This window comes from Canis lupus, chromosome 14 (genome assembly GCF_003254725.2).
Source record: "Canis lupus dingo isolate Sandy chromosome 14, ASM325472v2, whole genome shotgun sequence".
Classification (NCBI taxonomy): domain Eukaryota; kingdom Metazoa; phylum Chordata; class Mammalia; order Carnivora; family Canidae; genus Canis; species Canis lupus.
Genome location: NC_064256.1, coordinates 55,072,826 through 55,098,270, shown reverse-complemented (window position 1 = coordinate 55,098,270; position 25,445 = coordinate 55,072,826). Strand labels below are relative to the sequence as shown.

At 37.8% G+C, this 25,445-nt stretch overlaps 1 protein-coding gene across 19 annotated transcripts in view; it reads left to right on the top strand.

The window, feature by feature from the left end:
* Window positions 1-25,445, top strand: part of TFEC (transcription factor EC) — a 221,330-nt gene that overhangs the window by 5,335 nt on the left and 190,550 nt on the right. For 4 of the 19 annotated variants that reach the window (XM_025464730.3, XM_049093837.1, XM_049093839.1 and 1 more), the window contains 3 exons: window positions 10,925-11,056; window positions 14,061-14,145; window positions 17,917-18,001. The gene's annotated coding sequence lies outside the window, so the exon portion shown is untranslated. Of the gene's footprint in view, window positions 1-10,590; window positions 10,755-10,920; window positions 11,057-12,264; window positions 12,554-14,060; window positions 14,146-15,691; window positions 15,748-17,916; window positions 18,002-25,445 lie in introns of those variants that run through there. The other 15 variants (XM_025464727.3, XM_025464724.3, XM_049093838.1 and 12 more) reach the window with 9 other exon arrangements.

Below are 25,445 nucleotides of genomic sequence, written 5' to 3'. Positions count from 1 at the left end.
GCAGTGAGGGGCAAACCACCAAGAGCCACAAGACAATTGTGTGTACATGTATGTACACACAATTTTGTGAAAAGAGGAAGGGAAGCAATAGGGTGGTGTCTGATGGACAGAAGAACTGGAGATGTTTCCCACTTACTTATTTTACTTTTTCCCAGTTATTCTTTTAAAACGTGTCTTTTATTCATTGTATTTTTTCCCGGTTATTCTTTAAAAATGTGGCTTTTTATAACAGCAGGTGACACAGTTAAGAATGATTAAAGAGGCTGAAGCAGTCTCACCATCATAATATTTCAAAACTGACCCTTCATGACTCTCTTGCAGAATGACCCACAATAAGAAGCACACTGAGGAAAATCAAACAGAACAGAGGAAGCCGAACAAATGTTGGAAAGTGCAAGGCTAGAGAAGCACTCTCTACTGTGGTAGCCAGTAACCACCTGTAGTTATTTAAATGTTAATTAATTACATTGAATTAATTAACATAAACTTAAATTTAAAATTCAGTTCCTCAGTCACACCAGCCATTTTTTAAGTGCTCAACAACTTGAGAGGGAAACAGTCAGGAAATCCCAACAGCACTGCTTTATTTTTTAACACTTCATAAAAACAAGGGAAGGTGGAGCTATCTGAATTGGGGCACAATTTTCTGAAAACTACCTGTTTGTGAAAGTTTAGGAAAGTTATTGTCACATAAAAATGAGCAACAGTAAATTATTGAGGTCAAATCAAATACAAAGGTATCATAAGAAGAGAAAATGGAGCTGAATAATTTCCCTACAGATAATGAAAGAATATCAGAAAGATGAGTCCACAAAACAGAACAAAACTATAAGCTATTATTTTAAAACAAGCTGAAAGATATTAAAAAGTTAGCACATTCCAGGAAAGAACTACACAAAGCAGAATTAGAAAAACTCAGAAGAGAAATGATGGAACTCAGGAAGGAATTAGAAATGAAAAAATAATATACATAAGTGAAAACTAAATGAAAAAAGAATACAAGGGCAAAACTGATGATGCCTGAGAAAAATAGGGAAATAAGAGAGTTTTTTTTTTTCCTGAAAAACCAAAATAAAATTAAGGAAAAAAGAGAAAATATTCCAGAGACAATAACAAACATTGAGAATAGGATAAAACAATGGAACATATGAATAGAAGGAGTCCCCGAAGAAGAAAATCAAGTCAGAGGAACGAATACTAAAAACCATAATTCAAGAAAACCTTTCCTGAATTAAAAATATATATATTTAGAACTAGATACTGAAAGATTGTACTGCGTCCCTAAATTAACTCAAAATAACCAACACCAGGACTTATTTTTGTAAAATTACTGGACTTTGAAGAATAGGGGGCAAAAGTCCTTTGGATATCTAGATTTAAAAAGCACATGACTTATAATGAGAAGAAAATTATCTTATCATCCGAATTCTTCTACAGTAATCTAGATCAGAAGAAAGAGTAACATATTAAAGATATTCAAGAGAGAGAGTGTAAGCCAAGGATTTTATATGAGGTGACTTTTAGGTTTAAAGGGCACAGACTTTTTATGAACATAGAACTCAGGAAATACAGTGTTCATGAGCCCTTCCTGAGGAATGTTCACATGGCTGTTTTCTGTGTGTGTGTGTGTGTGTGTCTGAATCTCTCTCTTCTTTCACTTATGAAGAGACCAGTCACTGGAGTTAGGGCCCACCCTAACCTAGTATGACTTCATATTACCTAATCACAGCTGCAAAAATCCTATTTCCAAATAAGGTCACATTCTGAGGTTTCAGGGGGATATGGATTTTGGAGGGACACTATTTGACCTAGTAAAGTGGGGGAACAAAAGCAACATGGCCACCATAAAACCCCTACTTGGAAAACAAACAGTAGCTATCTGTGGCTGTTTCACAGCAAACACTACTCCTACAGAATTGGGAATATAAAAACTAACTTTACTGTTAGTAACTTTCACTAACTTTGCTTTCATTGTAGATACACTGGATTGTTACTTTTTCGGGGGGCTTTACCTTATTTATTATCCCCTAAGGTGAAGTTCTTAAAAGGCATTGTTTGAGATATTCTTTCTGGAGAGCTGTTTCACCATAAGGGCACCTTTTTGGAGGATTGGGATATCTGAGATAACGTAAGGGAAGGAGTGATAGGGTACTTTCCCAGGCTTATTTCAGGGGAACATTAAATCAATATTTCTCAGTCATGATACCAATGACATTTTGGGCCAGATAATTTTTTGTTGTAGGGGGGCCGTCCTATGTATTGCAGAATGTTTAGCAGTATTCCTGGCCCTGACCTACTAGATGCCAGTACCACTCTGCCCTGGTTGTGACAACCAAAAATGTCTCCAGACATTGCCAAATGTCTTCTGTGAGGCTAAATCATTCTCAGTTGAGAACCACTTCTTTCGATGATTCCAGAAATATATTATCCACTGTTGTATCACAAGTCATCCCAAAGCTTCATAGCTTCAAACAACAACAACAAAAATTATTTTGCTTACAAATCTACAGCTTGAACAGGAAAGGCAAGGATCCTTTGTTTCTGCTGCATATAACCTCAGCTGAGATGGCTGGACTAGGGTCCGGTAAGATGGCTTCATGACTGGCATGTTGGTGCTGGCTGCCAGCTGGAACCTCAAAATATTTGTGGGTGGAAGTCCCCAGTTCCTTTCTAGCTAGGCCTCTCTTAGCTACTTGGACTTCTTTACGATATGTTGGCTGGGTTTCAAAAATGCACGTGTGGAATCTAGAAAAATGAATAAACAAACCAAAAGGAGAATCAGACCTATAAGTACAGAGAACAAGCTGATGGTTGCCAGGAGGAAGGGACTGAAGGGGTTGAAGGGTGGGCAAAATGGATGAAGGGAGTGGGAGATACAGACTTCCAATTATGGAGTGAATAAGTCCTGGAGATAAAAGGTACAGCACTGGGAATAAAGTCAGTGATACTGCATTAGTGTTGTAGGGTGACACATGGTAACTACACTTGTGGTAAGCCCAGCATAACATCTAAAAAAAGTCGAGTCACTTTGTTGTACATCTGAAACTAATGTAACGTTGGATGTCAACTCTACTCAAAATTAAAAATTAAAAATAAATAGACGATGACAACAACAAAAACAAGTGTTCCAAGAGAGTGAGATGGAATTTATAGCATTTTAAGGATCTGGCTTATAAAGTCATATAGTGTCACTTCTATCATGGTCTATGGTTTGAGACAGTCAGAGAGACCTGCTTTAGTTTAAATGCAGGAGACATAGACCCCACTCTAATGAGAGGAGTATCAAAATCGCAATTTAAGAAAAGTATGTGGGATCTTACAATCTTTGAAAAATATAATCTTCTACCCCCTGCCCTATTGTTACAAAAATTCACATCCCTTCCACATGCCAAATACAATGATTTATTTCACCCTCTAAGATCTTCAAGTCTCCTAGTTCAAAGCCTAGTATCTGTCACCTAAATCCAGTCCCAGTGTAGGTGGTGCTCCTCAGGTGTGGTTAAATGACTGCAGCTCTTTGAATACTATTCTTCTTTGTCGGAAAGACTCTGGACTACAGAAATAAATTCTCTATTTCTCACAACATATACTGGGCAGTCCTAGAGTATCTGTTATAGAGGGTCCCTTTTAAAAGAGAATAAAATAAAATAAAATAAAATAAAATAAAATAAAATAAAATAAAATAAAATAAAATAAATAAAAGAGAATAAAACGGGAACCACATAAACAACCACTGTTCCATAGCAATTCTGAAATTCCACTAGCCACATGTTCCTACTCTTTTGATTTAGGACTCATTTCTACTCCTAGTGCACAGATCTTGGCTCCACCCTCTGGGATCTTGGTCCTGCTCTCTATATCATTCTTCCTTTTCCATCAAAACCACTTCATGTTTGCATCTGAGTCATTTTCTCAACCTGCCTCCTACATGCAAAAGCTGGAAGTCCAAACCCCTCTTTGTATCTTGTACTAACTCGTCCCTTTCAGTCCAAGCTTTTGTAATTACTTATAAACCAAGGATTTAGAGAGTCTCTCCTAGCATCCTATTAGAATCAGTCTTACACTTAGAATGTGCAGGTCTTGAACAACCCTTGTCTGCTGGATTACCCCTCTAGGGAACACGCTAGTTCAGAAAGGTGTCATGCATTTCCACCTTGCTGTCTGCAATCTTGGAATTCAGCTACCATGCTGTGAGGAAGTTAAGACTGGCCCATGCAGAAAAAAAAAAAAAACAACATGGTGAGAACATATGTAGTTGTTCTTGCTGATAGTCCTGGTCAACAGCTATCATTAACCAGACACAGTGAAGACACTTCCAGAGGATTTTGATCCCAAGCGAGTTTGTAATCCCCAACCTTCAAGGCTTCCAGCTAAAGTCCCGGGTATCATGGAACAAGACCCGCCCACTCTGATCTGTTCAAATTCCTGGTCCACACAATTTCCAAGCCCACGAAGATGACTATTTTATGCAACAAGCTTCAGGTAGCTTGTTATAAAACAATAAATACTACAATAACTTTTGAGTAGGGTCCTTCCAAAACAACAGCGACAACAACAACAAAACAACAACAAAAATCTGAAACATGTGGCATTGATTTGGGGTAGAAGTGACAAGAAACTCAAAGGGACTTGAGGATACAATTTGAGAATCTAAAGGGCTTTTAGGAGACAGCTGAAATTAAAGGACTTTGAGGAGGCCATCAGCAAGGGTTTCAAGAAAAGCATGCAAATGTTACTAGAAGCTGGAGAAGAGCAAGCAATTGCTAAACAGTAGTAGATAGTTTGCCAAGACTATTGTCTGAAGTGAGGCAGAAAATAGAAAATACCTAGAACTTGAGGACTGCAAAATATCAAAAATACCACCTGGCTTCTTTCTACTGCCTATGATAAAATGTGAGGAGGGATGAACTCCTGGCATTGTTACATGAAAAAGGAGTGGTACTTCCTCGGCTGAAAAGTATAAAAGTTTCTTATACCCAGTAATTCCATAAGGCAAATGACTTTTAAATTAAGAATTAAGAGAAGACTTCTAGAAAAAGATCAAATCTAGAGTGGTGTGTAGGAGCCTTTGTTAAGACTTCAGAAAGCTCTAGAGGAGTGACTTATATATAACCTTTTACCCACAGGAGGCCCCTAAGGATCTTAAGATTATGCTTCATAAATCTTTCACTCTATTATGTCTGGAGCCTTTGCTCAAAGACCTGAAACCTAGGGATGGCTCAGTGGTTGGGAGCTAAAATCATCTGAAGTTATCTTCGTGTGTCTGGTTGGTGATGGCCATTGACTAGGACTGCCAACTAGAACGTCTACACATGGCTTCTCCATCTATTTTCTTGTCATGGGTTAGTTTGAACTGCTTCAGATACAGTAGCTGGGTTTCAGGAATAACTATCCCAAGCGAGCAAGGTGGAAGTGAATACGTTTTCCAGAACAAGCCTCCTAAGTCTCATGGCATAACAATCGCTAATTCTGTTGGTTAAGGTAGCCACAGAGGTCCACTCAGGGTCAAGGGGACATAGACCTCACTTTGCAATAGGAAGAATATCAAAATCTCAGAGTAAGAATGTGGTATGGAAGATATTTTTCATCATCTTTGGAAAATACAATCTGCCATTTTGTCAAGTAAAATATACCTCTAGCAACCAGTTTGGGTTTTTACCTCCTCTATCCTCAATTTAATTGCCTGCTCTGGGCCACTGTCTTAGAACAGCCGGAGATGGTGAAACCTTCACCCTGCCACTGGGCCAATCCCAGGCTATGGTATTTTGAAATGAGAGGTTTGGAGAAGCGGTCAGGTAGGGGGTACACAGCACGAATCTTGAGAGATTATACCTTCCCATTTCTCTGACTCCCTCTGAAAGCTCCATTCCAAGCCAACACACAACATCTACTAAAAGACAAAGTGTTCAGTCTTCATAATCAGCAGACTTTCCACTTCCTTGTATTTCTGGTTACTGGTAGAAAAGGCTTCTCCTAACAAAACTGTTGATCGATCCCAATGGATCCTTTTCCTCTCAGATGAGCCAGCTTGGGCCTAGCTTGTTTCTGTCTTGTAGCCTAGAGGAGGCTGTAAGAAGTCACCAACACCTCCAACACCCTGACATTTGCTATGACATCTTCCTAAGTAACAGCTTTGCTGTACATGGCCTGTGTCCTAACAGAAAACTGGAAGGAAATCTAACCAAGTCTCTTAATATCATTTCAAAGGATTTCTATCTCATCGTAGCCTCCCTGGTCCAACAGAATCACATTTTAAGGTCTTTCCTTTGCAATACAAGACTTTTAGAAATAACTTTTCAATGTCTTGTCATTAGTTCGAACGTATTGGGTTTATTGACTCAGAATTCTCTCTTCTCTTTCTCCTCTTCTTTCCTCTTTCTCTTCCTTCTCTCTTTCCCTCTCCCCCCTCTCTCTCTTTCTGTCAGCACTTCAGATTCATTCTGTCACACAAGTTGCTCCATGTCATGGAGGACGTGGCTATAGACAGTTCCAGGTCACATCTTTCATAAGCAAATAAAAGAAGATTCTTCTTTATAAATTCAAGTTTGAAAAACCCTGGGAGTGATCTGTGATCAATCAAGTTTTCTCTTTCGGTTAAAATGAGGAGTCATAAAGTATCATTATTTATTTCTGTTCCTTATACTCTTAAGGCAAATATTGGCATAAAATACTCATCTTTATACTTTAGGAACAGAACTTTTGTCGTTCTTATTTTGGTTGAGAAAACTCCATGATATTGCACCAAAATGTAGTAAGATTTATTTTTAACCGTAGTAAGATTTATTTTTAACCTAAACCTAGAGCACCGAATGATCCCTTTTGAATTGCTGGATGAATTTAGAAATGACGTAAACCGCAGGAAGAAAAGATATCGTCTGTTTCTCCCACAAGTCACTGTGAAATGTTAACAATAATGCTAAGTATATGCTCACTATTTTCCTAGGCAAACAAGGAAAATGTGATGTAAAAGATAGGATTGTAAAATAAAAGTATGCGACATTATAGCATTGCAGTTTATTGAGGTAATTGGCTAGGAATCCCTGTGTGCTTTGGAATGGAGAATTTAACATCATTTCTAAAACAAATATTTCCTTGTGGGCAAATGCAGGGAGTGCTGAGAGGTATTTGTGGAATCGTTGTCTATGCAGCAGGCTCCTTGGGTAGAACGATGCCTTTGAGGAATAAGCAATTAGGGCTTTTTTGGTTTTGCTCAGTAACCGAAACAGCTGTGGAAACATTGTGTGAATGAAGAACCAGGAGCACTGCCATCGACTGGATGTTTGTGTGCCCCCCAAAATTCGTATGTTGAAACCTACCCCCCAATGTGATAGTATTAGAGGGTGGAACCTTTGGGAAGTGATTAGATCCTGAGGACGGAGCCCTCATGCTTGGGATTAGTGTCCTTACACCATGTGAGGACACAGGTAAAAACTGTCAACTATGAATCAGAAGCCAGACCCTCACGAGTATCCAGAACTATGAGAAATAAATTATTTAAGCTACCAAGTCTATAGTATTTTTGTTATAGCAGCTGGAAAGGGCTAATATAAGCACCGTGCAAAGTTTAAGCAAATATCACCATCTTGCATTCTTTTAGCGATTTGTTTTCTAAACAATGTAATTAGGGTTTTCCAGCAAGTAGTTAGTACAATGTGATTGTACAGAAAAAGAGAAGTTGATTTGTATGTGAGATGGAGTGCTATGTACAGTTCCTACAAGCTCAAAGCTCATAGACATTTTAGTGCCCCGTTAATTAGAGCACCTTGCTTTAATTACTACTTAATAGTGAAACTGTAATTTTACTTTCTAGTAAAACAGCCTCCTATCCATTATATTGTCATTTAATACATTTTCTGACTTTAACAATTTAAACAAGATCTCATTTTTTAAACTGCTTTTTCTTGGGTATACCATTTCCTGAGAGCTCAATATGTTACTCCTAATGGAAATGTTGTACTTTTAAGATTGCCTCTTAACCGTAATATAAATATGAGTCTCTGGTAAGTCTCAGTGTGGACAAAAGCTACTAATTTATTTTTCATAAGTTGAATCAGTCCTAAAAAGGGATGGCACCAGCCTTTTAGTGACTATTTTAGTGTAGTGCTTACTATAATAGCTGGGTGAAAAGGAAAATCAATTATAGTTGTGAAAGAGATGTAGATTTTGTTCACTTAAAACTCAGGCTTTTAATCCCTGGATAAAAACCTAGCCTGGAATTCGTCTGAAAGGCATTTGCTTCTACCATAAGAGGATGTAGTAACTCTAGGCACCTATCATTTAAACAAATGGATTAGTCAAAATAATGATGTGAGAGATACTCCAAAAAAGGCCAACATGTTCTTTTTGGATATGTGAAAAGTAAATTGTGCAAGAAAATTTCCATCATATTTTATCTGTTTTTGATAGTCACAGAAGTTGCATCAGCATTCATATGCATATGAGAGATTCCAAGAGTATCAAAGGCAAATGGAGTGACTTGTACACTTCTTAAGATTTAATTTCTTTGTAGCCTTAAAAAATAAAGACTTATACATATCCAAAATATATATACAGTTAATTTTATCCTGTCCTTCCCGGGTTTGGTGAATGAATAGGAAATAAACTGTGTATTTCATGTTACATTTCACTGCCCACGGCAGACTACTAACTCCAATTTAATTCAACTCAATTTAATTTATCTCATACCGAGAGCTCATTTCTCTCTTAGTCAATATTGTAGATAGCCCAAAGATGTAAAATGATTTTCTTTCTCTCAGGTCCTATTGTGAAAAGAGTAAGCAGTAGGAAATAGTTAAGTGACAATTTATTTATTGAATTAATGTGAGTTGTAACCAATAGTAAGTGCTAGACTTTAAAAATAAGACGTGAATAAACATGTTTAGAATAGCTCTCTTCATAATTGCAAAACACTGGAAATAACCAAAATGCTCATTTACATTGAAGAAGATAAAGAAGTTGTTTATATTCACACAATGGAATGCGACATTTAAGAGGAATGGACGAGAGCTAGGTGCATCAGCACTGATGGATCTTATATATAATGTTGAGTTGAAATAATTAGGTAGTTGCATTTAACAAAAGATACAAAAAAATAAAAAATAAAAATAAAAAAAAATTAAAAAAGATACAGTTTGGTCCGGTCATACTATGCACTGATAAAGCTCAAAGATTTAAATGAAATCATTTGAGTTCTGGAAGAAAATGTAGACAAATTTTTTTTTTTATTAAATTAGATTAGGAAAGTACTTTTGAAAAAAAATTTTAAAAAAGGAAAGTACTTTTGTAACTTTGATTAAAAATCTGGAGCTATTTTAAAACAGACAAAACTAATTATATTTAAAAGAAAAACCACAAAACACTTCATGGCCCAACTACCATACTCAAAGTCAAAAAGACAAGTGACAAATAAGAGAAAAAATGTTACTCATGTAGTTATAAAAGAATTAATATGCTAGACATTGATTTTCTAAATGTCAATAATCTAAGAGAAAAAAACATGCAAAGGACATGAAAAACTAGCTCACAGACAAGGCAAATTACCTTAAACAAGAAAAACACACCCAACTTCACTCATAATAAGACAGTTGCAGATGAAACTACAATGATATGCATTTTTCACCAATTAGATTAGGAAAAATCTAAGTTTAATGAGACTGGGAAACAGGAACTTCTATATCATTGGTATGAATATAAAAAGTGCACCTTTTCTGAAGGGCAATTTGGTAGTGCCCATCAAAATTACAATCATATTTCCCCTTTAACCCAGAAATCCCACTCACAGGAATTTATCTTGCAGGAGTACATGCACACAGAAAAATGACATATGTTATTATCTGCTGCCACATTGTATTTGTGAAAGATTAGAGAATATCCAATTGTCCGTTAATGGAGGACTGATTATAGAAACTTTGGTAGATGGAAAGTTCTGGAATGCATGGAATGTTATGCAGTTTCCAAAAAGAATGAGAAAGTGCTCCATGTACAGATGTGGAAAGATCTGTATGTGATATTAGAATGAATATGAATGAAACGGGGAAAAAGGAATAAAAATACCTAATACAGTTGTGTGTGTTAATATTGGGAAGATCCAAAAGACTAATGAGTGATTGCCCATGGGAAGAAGGTAGAGAGGACACAGGGTGGTTACAACAAGGGAAGAAGTAAAACTTTTTGGGACATTTTATTATATTGTAATGTTTTGATTTTGGAACCATGTACATAATGTCTACTCAAATTAACTAACAGACTCATGAAAATACGAAGAAGGAACAAAGTACAAAATAAATACAGTGTGATTGCTTTATGTGAAGTCTAGAAAAAGACAAAATATAACAGTTTATTCTTTTAGGTTACATACGTGGATGACAAATACTGTGAAACAAACCAGGAAATGATTAATACAAAATTCAGAATTGTGATTACCAGGTATTGGGAGTGGAGGAATGAAGGTATAGAGCACAGTAGACGCACCTTTAGAGGGAAGGAAGGGAGGCAAGCAGGCAGAAATACAGAAAAGAAAAAGAAAAAAGAAATAAGTGAAGGCTACAGGAATGCAGTTAAGCCTTCCTGGAAGGAGGGAGACTTAAACTGATTCTTGAAGGTGTGAATTCCAGTTAATGTGGTTCACAGTGACGTATTGTTTTATAGCTTACAGAACGTTGCATATACCTGATGTCATGTGAAATCTGGATAGGCAGAGAGAGATGAGAGCAGGCATTCAAAATGAGGAAAATAACAGAGCCAAGGCACCGAGAGTAAGAGGGCACATTTTGTGTTACAAGACCTTGAGGGGTCAACCTGGCTGGGCAGTTGGATTGGACCTTAATGAGTAATAGAGCAACGGATTTATAAAGTTTGATTATAATGGGGTTGGGAGTTTATCTGAGATGCCATCCAATGTGTGTTTGTTTGTTTACAAAGACAGATCTAAGACGCATTTGACGGTTGAACACCCTAGCACTTTTTAGGGCCCTGCCAAACACCAGCGCTAGCCTTGAGACTCATCAGTAACAGTCATCTGCAGGATTCACGCGGCCCGTTCCAGCTGCCCAGCCAGGTATATTCTTGATTACTTAGCAGAGTATTGTTTAATTTCTATATATTTAGGAATTCCCCACATTTCCTTCTGTTTTTGTTATTTTCTAATTTAATTCCGTTGGAGTTGTCTCTTTGACAACGTCTATATCGTAGAGGGAAAAAGAAGAGGGGATGGGAATTGCTTCAGATTAAGGGAGACATAACAACCAAAATTTTCTTGTTTTGAACATATAAAAATGGCTATAAAATACGTTTTGGAGACAAGTTACAATATTTAAATATAGACAGGAAAATAGAGGATATTAAGACATTTTCTAAATTTGTTGGATGTGTTGACAGTACTGTCAACAGGTGGAAGATGCTCTTATTTTCTGGAAATGCAAGCTAAAGTAGCTGGGTTGAAGCAAATGATGTTTATTATTCATTTTATAATAGCTCAGGAAAAACATATATTGAAGAAATAAATATGGCAAAATGTTAATTATGTAGGGGGTCTAAGGGTGATATTGTGTTATCTCTACTTTTCTGTATTATGAGCATTTTTATGTTAGTAAAAATTTTAAAATCCAATGTAAAGTTATACAAACACATAACTTGATTGCAACATAACTTGTTGGAGATGATCGAGTTGTCATTACAGAAAGAATATCTGTGGAAATAATTTTAAAAAGGCAAAAGTTTAAGAAATAAACATTTTTTCAGCTTTATCTAGTTTCATCTTTTCTTGTTCTAGGGGACAGACTTATTTTTTTCTCTCAACTTTTAAAATTTTTATTTATTTTTTTTAAAGATTTTATTTATTCCTGAGAGACACACAGAAAGAGAGAGAGAGAGAGAGAGAGAGAGACAGGCAGAGACACAGGCAGAGGGAGAATCAGACTCCTCACAGGGAGCCCGTCTCATCTTTTTATTTTTAGGAGAAAGATAGTTTGTAGAGTCAGAATAACATGATGGATTTTTTTTTTCATGATGGTTTTTTTTTTTTTTAAAGAATATTCAGTTCTTTCTAGTCTGCCTGAGGGGCTTAGTGAACCTTATATAATCTATATATTGGGCTCTAGTGTGTGCTAGGCTGATACCCAGTCCCAATTCTTGAAATAGAGAATACAGGGCAGTCACATGGCACGTGAAGCTGTTGCCAGGAGTACATGGAGGTCAGTAAAGCACAGATTGTGAGAAGATATTTGTAAGATCAGTCTGACCTTCAGCTCAGTCCAGGGTGACAGGCATCCAAGAAACCACTACTGTCATGAAGCACCTGGTCTTCTTGTGTAATGGATGTCACTGCTGGACAAACTCCTGTAGGCAGCTAGAGGACACCTGTGGAGGGCCCTGCCTGACCCATTGCAGCAGCTATTGGAGACCCCTGGTGGCAACGTAAAGGAAAAACAGCTCATCCCCAAAACTCAAGTCTCTGGTATGTAAACCGGAGTCAATGGAAACAGCCATAAAAAAGAATGAAATCTTGCCGTTTGCAGCCACATGGATGGGGCAAGAGAGTATACTGCTAAACGAGGTAAGTCAGAGAAAGACAAATACCATATGGTTTCATTCATATGTGGAATTTAAAAAACCAAACAAATAAGCAAAGGGAAAAAATAAGAGAAAGTGAAAAATCAAGCAGCAGAGTCAATTGTAGGGAACAAACTGCTGGTTACCAGAAGGGTAATGGGTTAAACAGGTGATGGGGATTAGGTGAGCACTCGTGATGGACACCAGGTGTCGGATAGATGTGTGGAATCACGATATTGTACATTTGAAACCAATATAAGCACTGAATAAGGACTTGAATAAGAACCTAGCAACAACAACCGAAAAAGAAACCAAAGCCGTCTTCTCTGAGTTCCCTGTATTTTGCTGACCTTTCCACTTTATTTTTCTTTTTCCTTGTCTTTAAAAACATTGTCATTCCTTAGAGGTTTTTTCCATGCTACCTTTTTTATTTATAGGTTCTCCCTAAATGACCACATCCATTCACCCAATCATGCTTTTAGCACAGTTTTCTCTATTGAGCCCACGCTCACACTTCTAACTCCCTGCTAGATATTTCTACGTGGATTGCTCTTAATCTCAACACGTGAAAAAAATTATTGCCAAAATCTGTTAGTCCTGTATCTCTTATCTTAGGAAGTGGTGTCATGATGCAGCCAGGCCAAAGGACTTACACTTCGATAAAGCAGAGAGATACGAAGAGTCTTGCACATTCAGCATGTACCAGGAACAGGGATAGAGGCTGGCTTAAAGGAAATAAAGACACATTAGAGTGTGGAAAACAGACCTTTTATTTATTTATTTTTTTAAAAAAAGATTTTATTTATTTGAGAGAGAACGAGTTGGAGGCGGAGCAGAAGGAGAAGGAGAAACAGATGCCTCCTCCCTGAGCAGGGAGCCCGAGGGCTCCACTGGGGCTCAATCCCAGGGCCCTGAGATCATTACCTGAACCCAAGGCAGACGCTGAATCACCCATGTGCCCCCAAAACAAGCGCTTTAATGTGACAAGAGGAATGTATATCCTGCTTTGGGAGTTTTGAGGGAGGAGATTTAACCCAGCCTGGGTGGGAAAGATTCACGATGAAGGACGTATAGAAGAACTTCCTATCAAGCTGTGTGTTATAAACACTAATAATTTGCATTATGAGCTGAATTGTGTCTCCACCAACACTCGTTTAGTTTAAGTCCAATCGGTACTTCAGAATGTGACTGTATTTGGAGATGGTCTTTAAAAACCTAATTAAGTTAAGATGTGGTCATTCGGATTAAGATGTGGATATTGGCCTCATCCAATATGACCGATATCCTTGTAAAAAGAGGAAATTTGGACACAGCTGCATACAGAGGGAAGATGATGTGAAAACACGGGGAGAAGACAGCCCTCCGTAGGCCATCCACCTGTCAGGACCTTGATCTTGGAATTCCAACCTACAGAAGAACTGTGAGGCCATAAATCGGTGGTGTCAGTCTACCCCATCTCTACTACTTTGTTATGGCAGCCCAGCAAACATAAATTCTGTTTTCTTTTTCAGGATAAAGCTAAGACCTTTCTAAGTTAGAGGGAAGAAAATATGCAAAACCACTAACAGGGGAAGATCATAGCTTACTTGGGAAACTGTAAGTAATTCTGTGGGACCAGATTACTGGGCATGCTGGGGGGAGTAGGTGGGGGAAGAGATGTGGGGAATTTTGAGGAATGACGCTAGAGAGAGACGGAAGAGGCCAGCTCATGAGAAGAGCTTGTGTGCCAAATTAAATAGTGGAAGTTGGGGTGAAGACATGGAATTAAGGGAAGTCACATTAAAAGAGATCTCACATTGGAGTTAGCTCCCTCAAATCAAAGTTAATCATGGTGTACAACTCTTAGTTGTACTGATTAGTCGTCTAATCAGTTTTCCATGCAAATACCTATTATTTCATGATGACAATTACCAATTGTCTGCTAGATAGAGAAATAGTTTTTTTGAGAAATATTTTTAAGAGTTACATTAATCCTTCTCTGTCACAATATGTGTATCCCCCCAGAGCAATCTATTTCTTTACCGAATTTTATGGCAGTGTTCTTTCCTCCACTCCTTTATTCCAAGATTCAATGATTTATTCTCTCCAGGGCTTATGTTTTAACAATATCTGGAATTTGGGGGCACCTGAGCAGCTCAGTTGGTTAAGCGTCCACTGGTTTTGGTTCAGGTGTTGGTCTCAGGTCATGAGATTAAGCCTTGTATCAGGCTCTATGCTCAGTGCAGAGTCCACTTGAGGTTCTCCCTTACTCTCTCTCTCTCCCTAACCGCCCCCCCCATAAAGAAATAAATCTTTTAAAGATTATCTGGAACTTGTTATAGCAAATCTGTTGTGTTGGTGCTTATATAAATTGGATTTAGCTGGGACATTATTACTTTTTAAAGTTAGTATCTTTATTTCTCAAGTCATAGTATTTATTTGGCTTCTTTTAAGATTAATTTTTCTGATGTATAAGGCATGGGCGGCAGTTTATTTTTGTCGTTCTATCTGTAGTCTCCCTATTACCTTGTAATTCTTTCTTCTCCCATGGATAGAACAGAATTGTCATGCTCTAGTAAAATAAGGGGTAAGCTCCATGAAAAATAGATACACTTTTTCATCAGTATGTTACAAGGGCCTGATACATAATTGAAAATAAATGTATTTTGAGGGAAAATTGCAATTTGCTCTTAGTTCTCTATCAACAAACCCTTATGAGGCAGTTCTTGAGTGAGAGCAGTACCGCAGAATCCCCTGGGGGAACTTTTCCAACATGTACATGTGCTAGTTCCTCCCAACAGCAAATCTGGATTCTGAAAAAAACTTCTAATGTCGTTTTAATATCCACGGCTAACTGATGAGGGCAGAAGTTGTTGTTCCTTTCATCTCATTGTTTCTTCTGACCTGGGTACAAGGATGAGGAAATATGTTAGGTAGTGGGAGAAATGTTTTGGAAAAGGCGATTTTGCGTAGAGCTTTTCAAGGCATTCTGTTGCTGTTTGTATTCATTAGGCTGGTCTTCACTGAGATCAATGCTGTGTCCTCTTATCTTAAAATGGTGGTTCTGGAAGGATGGGAAAACCACAAGACTTAGAATCAAAAGCCCAAGGTTTTATTGCTTCCTTATTAGGGTTTTATTGATAACTTATTGCCCAATTATTAGGTTTGGGATCTCAAGCAAAACATAACTCTCTGAGCTTCAGTTTCCTCCCTGGTAAGGTAAGAGTAATCATGTCTATTTGAAAAATACAAGCATTTGAAGCCTGAACTGTTTTGACTAACTGTCGTACTTGAAGAGTACCACTTACCACTCTGACCTTGATGGCATGTATTGTCCTTTAAAGGAAAGTGCCGTTTATGGGGAAAAGAGGTGTGAAGTTCTCGGTAACAGACTTCCAGAGTTAGCAGTCTTCATGACTGAAACTGCTGCACGTTGATTTCTCTTCCTATAACTCAAATCAAGGGCAGTTGCTTTTGGCAATGGCAAACCGCTCCTTTACTGCCTCTTTAGGACATGGCAAGTCTCTGCTATGTCTTTTAAAGCCTTCATATTAGCAATTTGATGATTTGTAGCCACTAGAGACTTTTTTTTCTATATCTTTCTCAGAGAAATTTTTTTATTCCAAACAAATGAAACCACTTAAGCTAGTTTTCTGTGAATATGAGAAAATGATAGAAATTACAGGGCATATCATGGGGCCCAAGGTAAAAAGGTGCTGTTGGGCCTCAAAAGGATCCTGGACCAAGAGCTAGAAAGCCACGAGAGCTGAGCAATGCTATAAAACACCAATATCCTATATGTTTGGGGGTGCTTTGCAATGATGACCCCCCTTTAAAATAGGGAATATGACACAGAAGGACAGAGAAGTTGATCCATTAAAAAACAAGGAGGTGGGATCCCTGGGTGGCGCAGCGGTTTGGCGCCTGCCTTTGGCCCAGGGCGGGATCCTGGAGACCCGGGATCGAATCCCACATCAGGCTCCCGGTGCATGGAGCCTGCTTCTCCCTCTGCCTGTGTCTCTGCCTCTCTCTCTCTCTCTGTGACTATCATAAATAAATTTAAAAAAAAATTAAAAAAAAAAAACAAGGAGGACATCAAAAGACTTGACTATTTGGCTGTCAAGCCATGAACATTAATATTCTTTAAAATCATATTTTAAAATTTACTTTTAATTTTTTATGTATTTTAAAATTAATGAATACTAGAAAATAGGAAAATAGGAAAAAGTAAATAAAATCTCCCATTTTCCTATCATCATAACACAGAACTGTTTGCTTTTTTTGAAGCATGTTTTCTGGTGCATTCCCCACCCCACCCCCCCCCCCGCCCGCCCAAGATACCAACATGAGAGCAGGTAACCTTGTTTAGGGGTTGGAGTTGTATCCACAGGAACTCCTTTCTTATGAAGTCCTATGTCTTTGAATTCCTTCATTCATGGCATTCAAGAGAAGCTGCTATAATTTAAACCTAATTTGTTTGTGAGTCTGCTCTGCTCTATCAGTGAAGAAAGACATTGATGTTTGGCTGGAGTGGTATGAATTCTTATGGAAGAGGGAGGGAAGGCTCTCTTAGGATCCAATGTGGAAAGAGCGCCTACTGGGACCATGACTCCAGGGTCCCAGCCGGCACAAGGCAGTGCCAGAGAGTGTCCATGGGACAGCTGGTAGTGAAACTGCCCAGGGCTTTAGGGAAATGTACAGGAGAAACAGGGCCACCAAGTGTTGAAGAGACGTGGGGTGAACTCTTTAGATAGATATTTAGGTAAAAAATCAGAGGAAAAAAAAAACGAGACAGAAAGGGTAAATCCAGCAGACCTGGTATAGGATAGGAGTTCTAAAAGACACAAAAAGATATGTCAGGAAGAATATTATCAGACATAACAGAAGAAAACATCTCAAATTAGAGAAGAGACACAAGAATTAAGCTAAAAAGAATACATAGATTTCGAAAGAGGATGTAAGAAAAAAATGACCCATACCTGCACACATTCCAGAGGGTTCAGTTACTCCCAGAAAGAAAAAAAATTTCCAATATCAGTAGTTTCCCTAAAATATAGACCTGCAAAACCTGGGCAACCTGAGTCACCAAAAAAAAAATTTATCTAAGCTCCAATAATAGATGGAAACAAAATTAAGGGAGATTTTATCCGATCTTTGAATCATGCTCTATGTGGTGGAAATGATTCATGCTTGCTTCTCTGATAGGATATAGTGGATGAACCTCTGTCTCTTTGTCTGCCTCTCCTAAGGCCAGTGGTAAGGGAGGTTGGGTGCTTTTTATTTTTCATAATTGAAACAAAAAGATCCTCATCATCAAAGTAGAAAATAAGTGGGACTTTACTGAAAAAAAATCCAAATAAACCCTTTTGACTAGTATTTCTCTCTTAGAGTAGCAGCAGGTCTTTCTGCACTGTCCTGCAAAATGAACCAGTTAATTAAGAGCCCGAGAAGAAGCCCTCAACACAGAAAACAGGTACTCAAATAAGTACTTTGCACATACTTGTTCACAGCACTATTATTTGTAAATGGGCAAAAGGTGGAAACACTGAAATATTATTCAGCCATAAAAAAGGAAGAAATACTGTTGCATGCTACGGAGTGGATGAAACTTAGGAAAGTCATGCTCAGTGAAAGAACCTTTGATTCCAAAGGTCAGATAGTGTATGATTCTATGTATATGAAATATCCAGAATGGATAAATCTATTGAGACAGAATGTGGATTTCTGGGGGGTGGTAAGGGGGGTAACAGGGAGAAATTGCATAATGGGTATGGGGTTTTACTTTGAAGGGATGGAAATGTTTGGAACTAGATGAAGTGGTGGTTGCACAACACCGCGAAGGTACTAAACATCACCAAGTTGTCGCTTCAGACAGTGAACTTTACGTTACTGAATTTCACTTCACTAAATTACTAAGAAAACAATCACATTGAAAAAACACTTGAGATAGGCTTTCAGCAAATTTTCTCCAACCCGAGGAAGCTATATTTCATCAGATGGGAACGTTTGATCCATTTTTGCCTGATGGTTCATGATAACAAAACTTCTTTCTCCGAGGACAGATGCATTACCTGTTCTAATCACTTTGCACTAAATGTGGTCTCTGTGGTGATAGAAGTCATACCAGCGATTGGCTGGGAGGGAAAGGTCTGATTGGATGAGAAAACTTTTCAGGAGATAGAATGTCCTATATTTTGAATAAGAGAGTGGATGGAGGGATGTACGTATTTGTCAAAAATTCATCAAGCTGTCCATTTAAAATCAGCGTATTTTATTAGATGAAAATTATATTTCAATAGCTGTGATAAAATGAAAAATCAAAAGGAAATAAAATAAGCATGCAATGCATTATTATGGTGACGCTTAGGAAAAATAAAACTCGGAGACACTAAAACATGCTACCTCTGGTGAGTGGGACTTGGGAAGCAGTGTTGGGGGGACAATTGAGTTTCACTGTATATACAAGTTACTCTATTTACTGTGTGCAAATATCAGGGTTGGGTTTTGTTTGTTTTGGTATCGTGAAGCCAAGAGAGGGACTCAGGGTCGGAGTGAGGTCCTGAAGAGGAGGAGCTTGGATACAGAATTTTGATGCTGGGGCATCAACCGTGGCTCTTGATGTTGAACCGAACATTTGGGAAGGACACCATTCAGGAGGCTAGGACCGCATGGCCCATGACCCACCTCCACCAGTGCGGAACGGGGCAGCCTGCCGCTCTGGTCAACAATCTTTATCTGCTTTGTACATCGAGTCCAGCCACTGTGGGATGGAGACCATCACACCGCCCGTGTTTGAGGATTTCTCCACTACACAGACAACAATCACTCTATAGGTACTTTGAATCCGTGCACTTGGTGTAGTTCTGCTCCCATTTGGACCTTTAGCTGCTATACTGCAGGATATTGATGAAGGTGGGAGCAAGCCCAATTTGGGGATGGGCGTGGGACATCTAGAATAGCTGAATCTGGGGATTAAGGAAGTCAATATTTTTGCTTTACTTAGGAAATTTTATTATTTTTTATTTTTTTATTTTTTTAATATTTATTTTATTTTGGAAATTTTATTTTATTTTATTTTTTTATTTAGGAAGTTTTAGACGAGTAAGATAATTTTGATGATGTGTGAATTTCTAGAAGTAACTTATTATTATTATTTTTTAAGAGAGTGCAAGTGCATGGAAGCCAGATTAGGGGAGGAGGGGCAGAAGGAGAGGGAGAGCGAGAGAACCTTAAGCAGGCTCCATGCCTCCCCGCCACACACACAGCGTGGAGCTGGAGGTGGGGCTCAGTCTCACCACCCTGAGATCATGATGCCTGCAGAAATCAAGAGCCCGCTGCTGAGCCACCGAGCAACCCAGGGACCCTGAGAAGTAACTTTATGGAAAGGGGGAGCTTTTACCCGAGTGGCAGATCAGTGAGGAAGGAGGTAAAGGTTATGACCTTATGTTTTCCATGTTGCCAATGTTTACTGATTTCATGTTGAGCTCTATTCATTGGAGCCAACTTCATAGAAATAAGGAAAAAAAAAAACCCCTCCTAGGGTATTATTGGCATATAGATTTTTGACACTGATTCTTTGGATTGAAGTATAGAATAAAATAATTGTTGCCTTTTTTTCAAATTCAAATTCAATTTACTCTAGCCTTTAATTTCAATACACCATATATCTTGATGTATATGGAACCCTTTCCTCGGAGAAATGATAATCGAACAGTTTTATTTCTCTGTGTGTGTAGTGTAACCTGTCGAACCTGGTGTGAGGCAACTGAAGACTGTAACTTGAACAGTATGAAAGAGTTTTGCTGCCACCTAATGGAAAAGTATCATATTTTTTATTATTCTGCAATAGACAACTTTCTTTTTACCTCATTGAATATTCATGTCAAAACTACATTCATTATTTTATTAAATATACTTCAGTTGGGAATGAGTTTCTTCATTTCTATTAACTCTAATGTTTTTGGGGTGCACGTGCTGTGTATGTGTGTTGTGGTGGTAATGCAGGGGGTATGACGGAATGAAAAATTAGTTTGATTAAGTTTTAATCTAAGCATCATGATTCATTTTCTATGATTTTCTTCAAGTGAAATTTGCTAAAAACTTAAGGGTATTATAGGTGGGTTATGAATATTGAACTTCTCTGCTCAATGAACTTTAGGCAATTTGGATAATCCTATTAGTGAAAAGAAGAATTATCTATAATATGAAAGGATGGTAGGGAAAAAAACAGTAAAACATATATATGGATAGATAGATAGATATATTTACCTAGTAAGCTAAAAATATTCCAAGTTGCCTTTTTCTTCTTATAATCTACTTTTCAATGTCCTTATTTAACATACACATAGGAATTATTATTATTATTATTTTTAAAATATTCTTTTTCTTTTTAAGATTTCATTTATTTATTCATGAAAGACACAGAGGAGAAAGAGAGGCAGAGACACAGGCAGAGGGAGAAGCAGGCTCCATGCAGGGAGCCCAATGTGGGACTCGATCCTGAGACTCTAGGATCACGCCCTGGGCCAAAGGCAAGCGCTAAACCACTGAGCCCCTCAGGGATTCCCTATTATTATTATTTTCGTCTCTTTTGCTCACTGACCAATGCCTGCCTGGTGCATTCTAAGTATTAATAAATGTTTATTGGATGAATAGTATTTATGTGACTACATAAATTCTAAAGAATAGAGAAAAGAAAAAAATTTACCACCACCCTAACCTATGAGGATTGCAAAGTTTTGGTCGCAAAATATCTCATCTACATTATCATTCTGGAATATTCCTAAAACCCTAAGGATCTTCTCCCAATCGCACTTTTCCTTTGGGCTCTAGTATTTCTATATCCACTCTCTGGGAATATGAGGAATGGTTGCCCCGGTATATTAAGACCCTTTTCCCAATGGACCCATAGAATCTCCTGGCCCCACTATTCCTTTTTCTTCCACAACACCATCATACCCAATTTTCTAAGAATATGTGACTTTGAAAAAAATATCTTTCCTTCTCATTTTGAAGAGACAGATGCCGAGTTTGTATGATTCATGAAAGACATTGATTAGGAAGGTTACCCTGGTTTTTAGCTTTCAGTCTACCACCATCCCTGGAAATCCTTCACACCTTAAAAAAAAAATGCATTCTTTCCTTTATTTGTTTCTAATTAAACGGAAATGACAGAAGTATAGGGTATGTCTCAGGAGTTAGATTTTTGTGTCAAAAATACATTAGTTTTAGACATTGGTGAAAAGTTAAGAACATCCTAAATACATATGATCATTACCTATTTTGAAAAGTCTGATTTCCATATAACAAGTAAGACCTTTTTTTTAATTGAGATATAATTGACATATAGCATTGTATCAGTTTCAGGAATAGGACTTCTTCCTTTAGATTGAAGGCAATTACAAAATATTTACAAGGTCAAAGGGTCAAAGTTCAGTTCTAGTTAACTTGACGTTTCTCTTGAATCCCACATGTTAAGGCATCTAAATACTTAGGGCTTCCCTGGGATGGGCCTTTATGAATGCTCTCCCTTCCACTTCCTAAAGATGTCTGGCCAGTCATGTCTCCTCTCCTGCTCTGCACTCCCTTTTTCAACACTTTCCAGTCAAAACTACTATATTCTCTTGAGAAAACTGTGCCACTTCCTACAGGAAAGGGTTATCAGTGCCTGGATCCACCCGAGTCTGATATCCTGGGCCTCAGTCTAATGGACGTTGACATTCATTAATGCTCAGTCTCATAAGAGACAGTGAATATAAGTCCTTTTTAATCCTTTCGTAGCAAGAACTGTGGGTTTGCTGATCTCTGTATCAGTGGGCTTATTATCCAAAATATCTTTTGCTAAGGCAAATGGCTAGGAGTGGTTATGGGAGGTTAAAATATAGGCTTTAGCATTCAGCTATGGAAGACAATTTTCTTTATTTTGATATGTTGCTGCATGCCTGCTATTTTTGCTACTGGGATATTTGGGGATGGGCATAAACATCAATTTTAAGTAGCTCATGCTCTTCTGTTTTAAAATGGCCTCTCTGGGTTAAGTTGAGCATCTCTTACACTAATCTCAGTCTTTCATATATTCTCTTCTTCCTTTTACAAAATTTACCTCAAGGTCAAAGAGGAACATCAGCTTTGCACTTTCCCTTTATCCGTGCTTCCCACGGACCTTGGGTTGGGTTCTTTAAACATCAAATCCCACTTTCATAACTTTAACCACATTAGTCTTTTGATGACACACTTGCAGCTCACTAGGGCCTCCCTTGAGGACTCCATGTCCACTGCTGCCACTTCTAATGTGCCCTCAGGTGGTATAACTTGTGTTCTGTTCTTTTGGTATTGACATGGTATGGAGATTGCTTCTCATGAACTTGGTCACCTCTTCCATCTGGCCCAGATCCTGTCTTTACTCTTTCTGGCTGTATGTATTCCCTAAGATCCAGCCATGACTCCAATTCAGTCTCTTAACATGGGACATTGACCTCAGAGCTCTGTGCTATAAATTAACTTCCTATTCATCTGAATCCCCCTCACCCTGGGTAAGCTCACTTCATGTACTTAAAAAGAATTTTTATTTAAATTCAATTAACATATAATAGAATTAATGGTTTCAGAGATAAAGGTCAGTGATTCATCAGTCTTCTATCACACCCAATGCTCATTACATCCCATGTCCTCAATGTCCATCACCCAGTTACCACACTGCCCCCCCCACCAGCTACCCTCATTTTGTTTCCTATGAATAAGAGTCTCTTATGGTTTGTCTCCCTCTCTGATTTCATCTTGTTTTATTTTTTCCTCTCTTCCTCTAGGATCCTCTGTTTTGTTTCTTAAATTCCACATGAGTGAGATCATATGATATTTTTCTTTATTTGACTTATTTCTCTTAGCATGATATCCTCTAGTTCTATCCACATCATTGAAAATGGCAGGATTTCATTGTTTTTGATGACTTAGTAGTAGTCCATTGTACATATATACCAAGTCTTCTTTATCCATTCATCTGTCAATGGACATCTGGGCTCTTTCCATGGTTTGGCTATCGTGGACATTGCTGCTATAAACATTGGGGTGCAAGTGTCCCTTTAGATCACTACATTTCTATCTTTGGGGTAAATACCTAGTAGTGCAATTGTTAGGTTGTAGAGTAGCTCTATTTGCAAGTTTTTGAGGAAACTTCATACTGTTTTCCAGAGCAAGTCTACTAGCTTGTGTTCCCACCAACAGTGTAAGAGGGTTCCCCTTTCTCTGCTTCCTCACCAACATCTGTCATTTCCTGACTTGTTAACTCTCTACCACACATAGGAAGTACTGGATTGCTTCTATGTTAATCAGGAAACAAAAGGGAGATGTGGGGACATCCTACCCCACATATCTAGACCCCTTTCCCTGCTTTTGCTGTTCTACCATTTCCCAAATTGTGAGGTGGAATGCTAACTTAGTTGTTCTCAACTTATTTGGAGTTTTAGAATTTTTGTCAATCGCTGGATTGAGGCCTTTTCAAGTACCTACAGCTTTCTTATCTTGGAATTGTCTTATCTATATTTCTCTTCTTTTTCCCTCCACCTCCCATCCCACCTCCCCATCCCCACCTACCTCCCCAACACTTTCCTTCCCAATCATCTATTCAAAACCAATAGGCTCATATGATAACCTAAATCATGTGATAACCTAAATCTTCTCTGCCTGTATCTTATAGGAAAATTTTATATTCAGACCTCGGAGCTTGATATACCTAGGCAGACTTTGGATCTTAGAGCATTCCTACCCTTGTAATAAAGCTTGACTTTTAAGAGTATTTCCTTGCTATGGACTCAAAAATTTAAACTTCGAGCTTAGAAAGAAACAATGACCTCTTTCCTTTTGGCTCTTACTACTCTCTCTTTTTTAGGTCATTGAACCTTATGCTTTAGCCTTAGTGGTAGAAAAAATGGTCTTTATTAAAGAAAGAAGAAAAATAGATTAATACAAGGGGAAAAGATGATGTGAGGTATTTCAAAATGCTTTCATTTTCAAAACTTTTATTTACATATTTCTTAGGGCACAAAGGAAACCATATCGAGGAAAGAAATGTCCACATTACCAAAGCTTTGGGGTACCCTTGATATAATATGTCCCTAGTAATATGCTGAAGAGATGGGCAAAATCACAGAAAAGAATGTTTGCAGTGGTTGCTACTGCTGTTACATGGAGAATGGCAAGGCCTGGATTGCATTGTTTTGCTTTTTTGTTTTGTTTTGTTTTTTGTTTTTGTTTTTGTTTTGTTTTGCTTTTGAATCACATTCAGATAGAAGAGATAGATGGGGGTTAAAAGAGTATAGATGTATAGCTAATTCTGTTTATATCATATCTATATATCTTATATACAGCTTCTATTATAATCATAAAGTAAGCACAACTTTGAGTCAAAATGTAAATAAAATTTAGTGATAAAATAAAAACAATAATAATTTTTATTTGTATAGTAGTTGACAAAATGCTTTTTTCATTATGTCATATAGAAGCTTCAAAACCTTTTGAGTTCAGAATTAAAAGTCCTATTTCACAGATGAGAAACAGAATCAGGGGTATTAGGTGCCTTTCCCACATGTGTAACTAATCAGCATCAGTGCACAAATGGTGTTTATCCATATACAGTTGTTGCTGGTGTTGGTTAAATCATCCAATTATACTTCTACTAACAAGTGATATAGTTAATAATCATAATAATACCCTTATCTCTTTTCTATATGACAACCCTTTGCCTATTTGAAGGCTCTCATTATGTGCTTTCATCTTCTCTGGTTGTCATATCTATCTTAGTTTTGATCAGAAAGAAAGGAGGTAAAGAAATCTTGTAGGGAGGAGATATCCAATACAGCGGAAAGAATCCTCATCAAAGGAAGAATAATAATAGGAGTGTGCAGAACCGGGAGGCTGAGTCC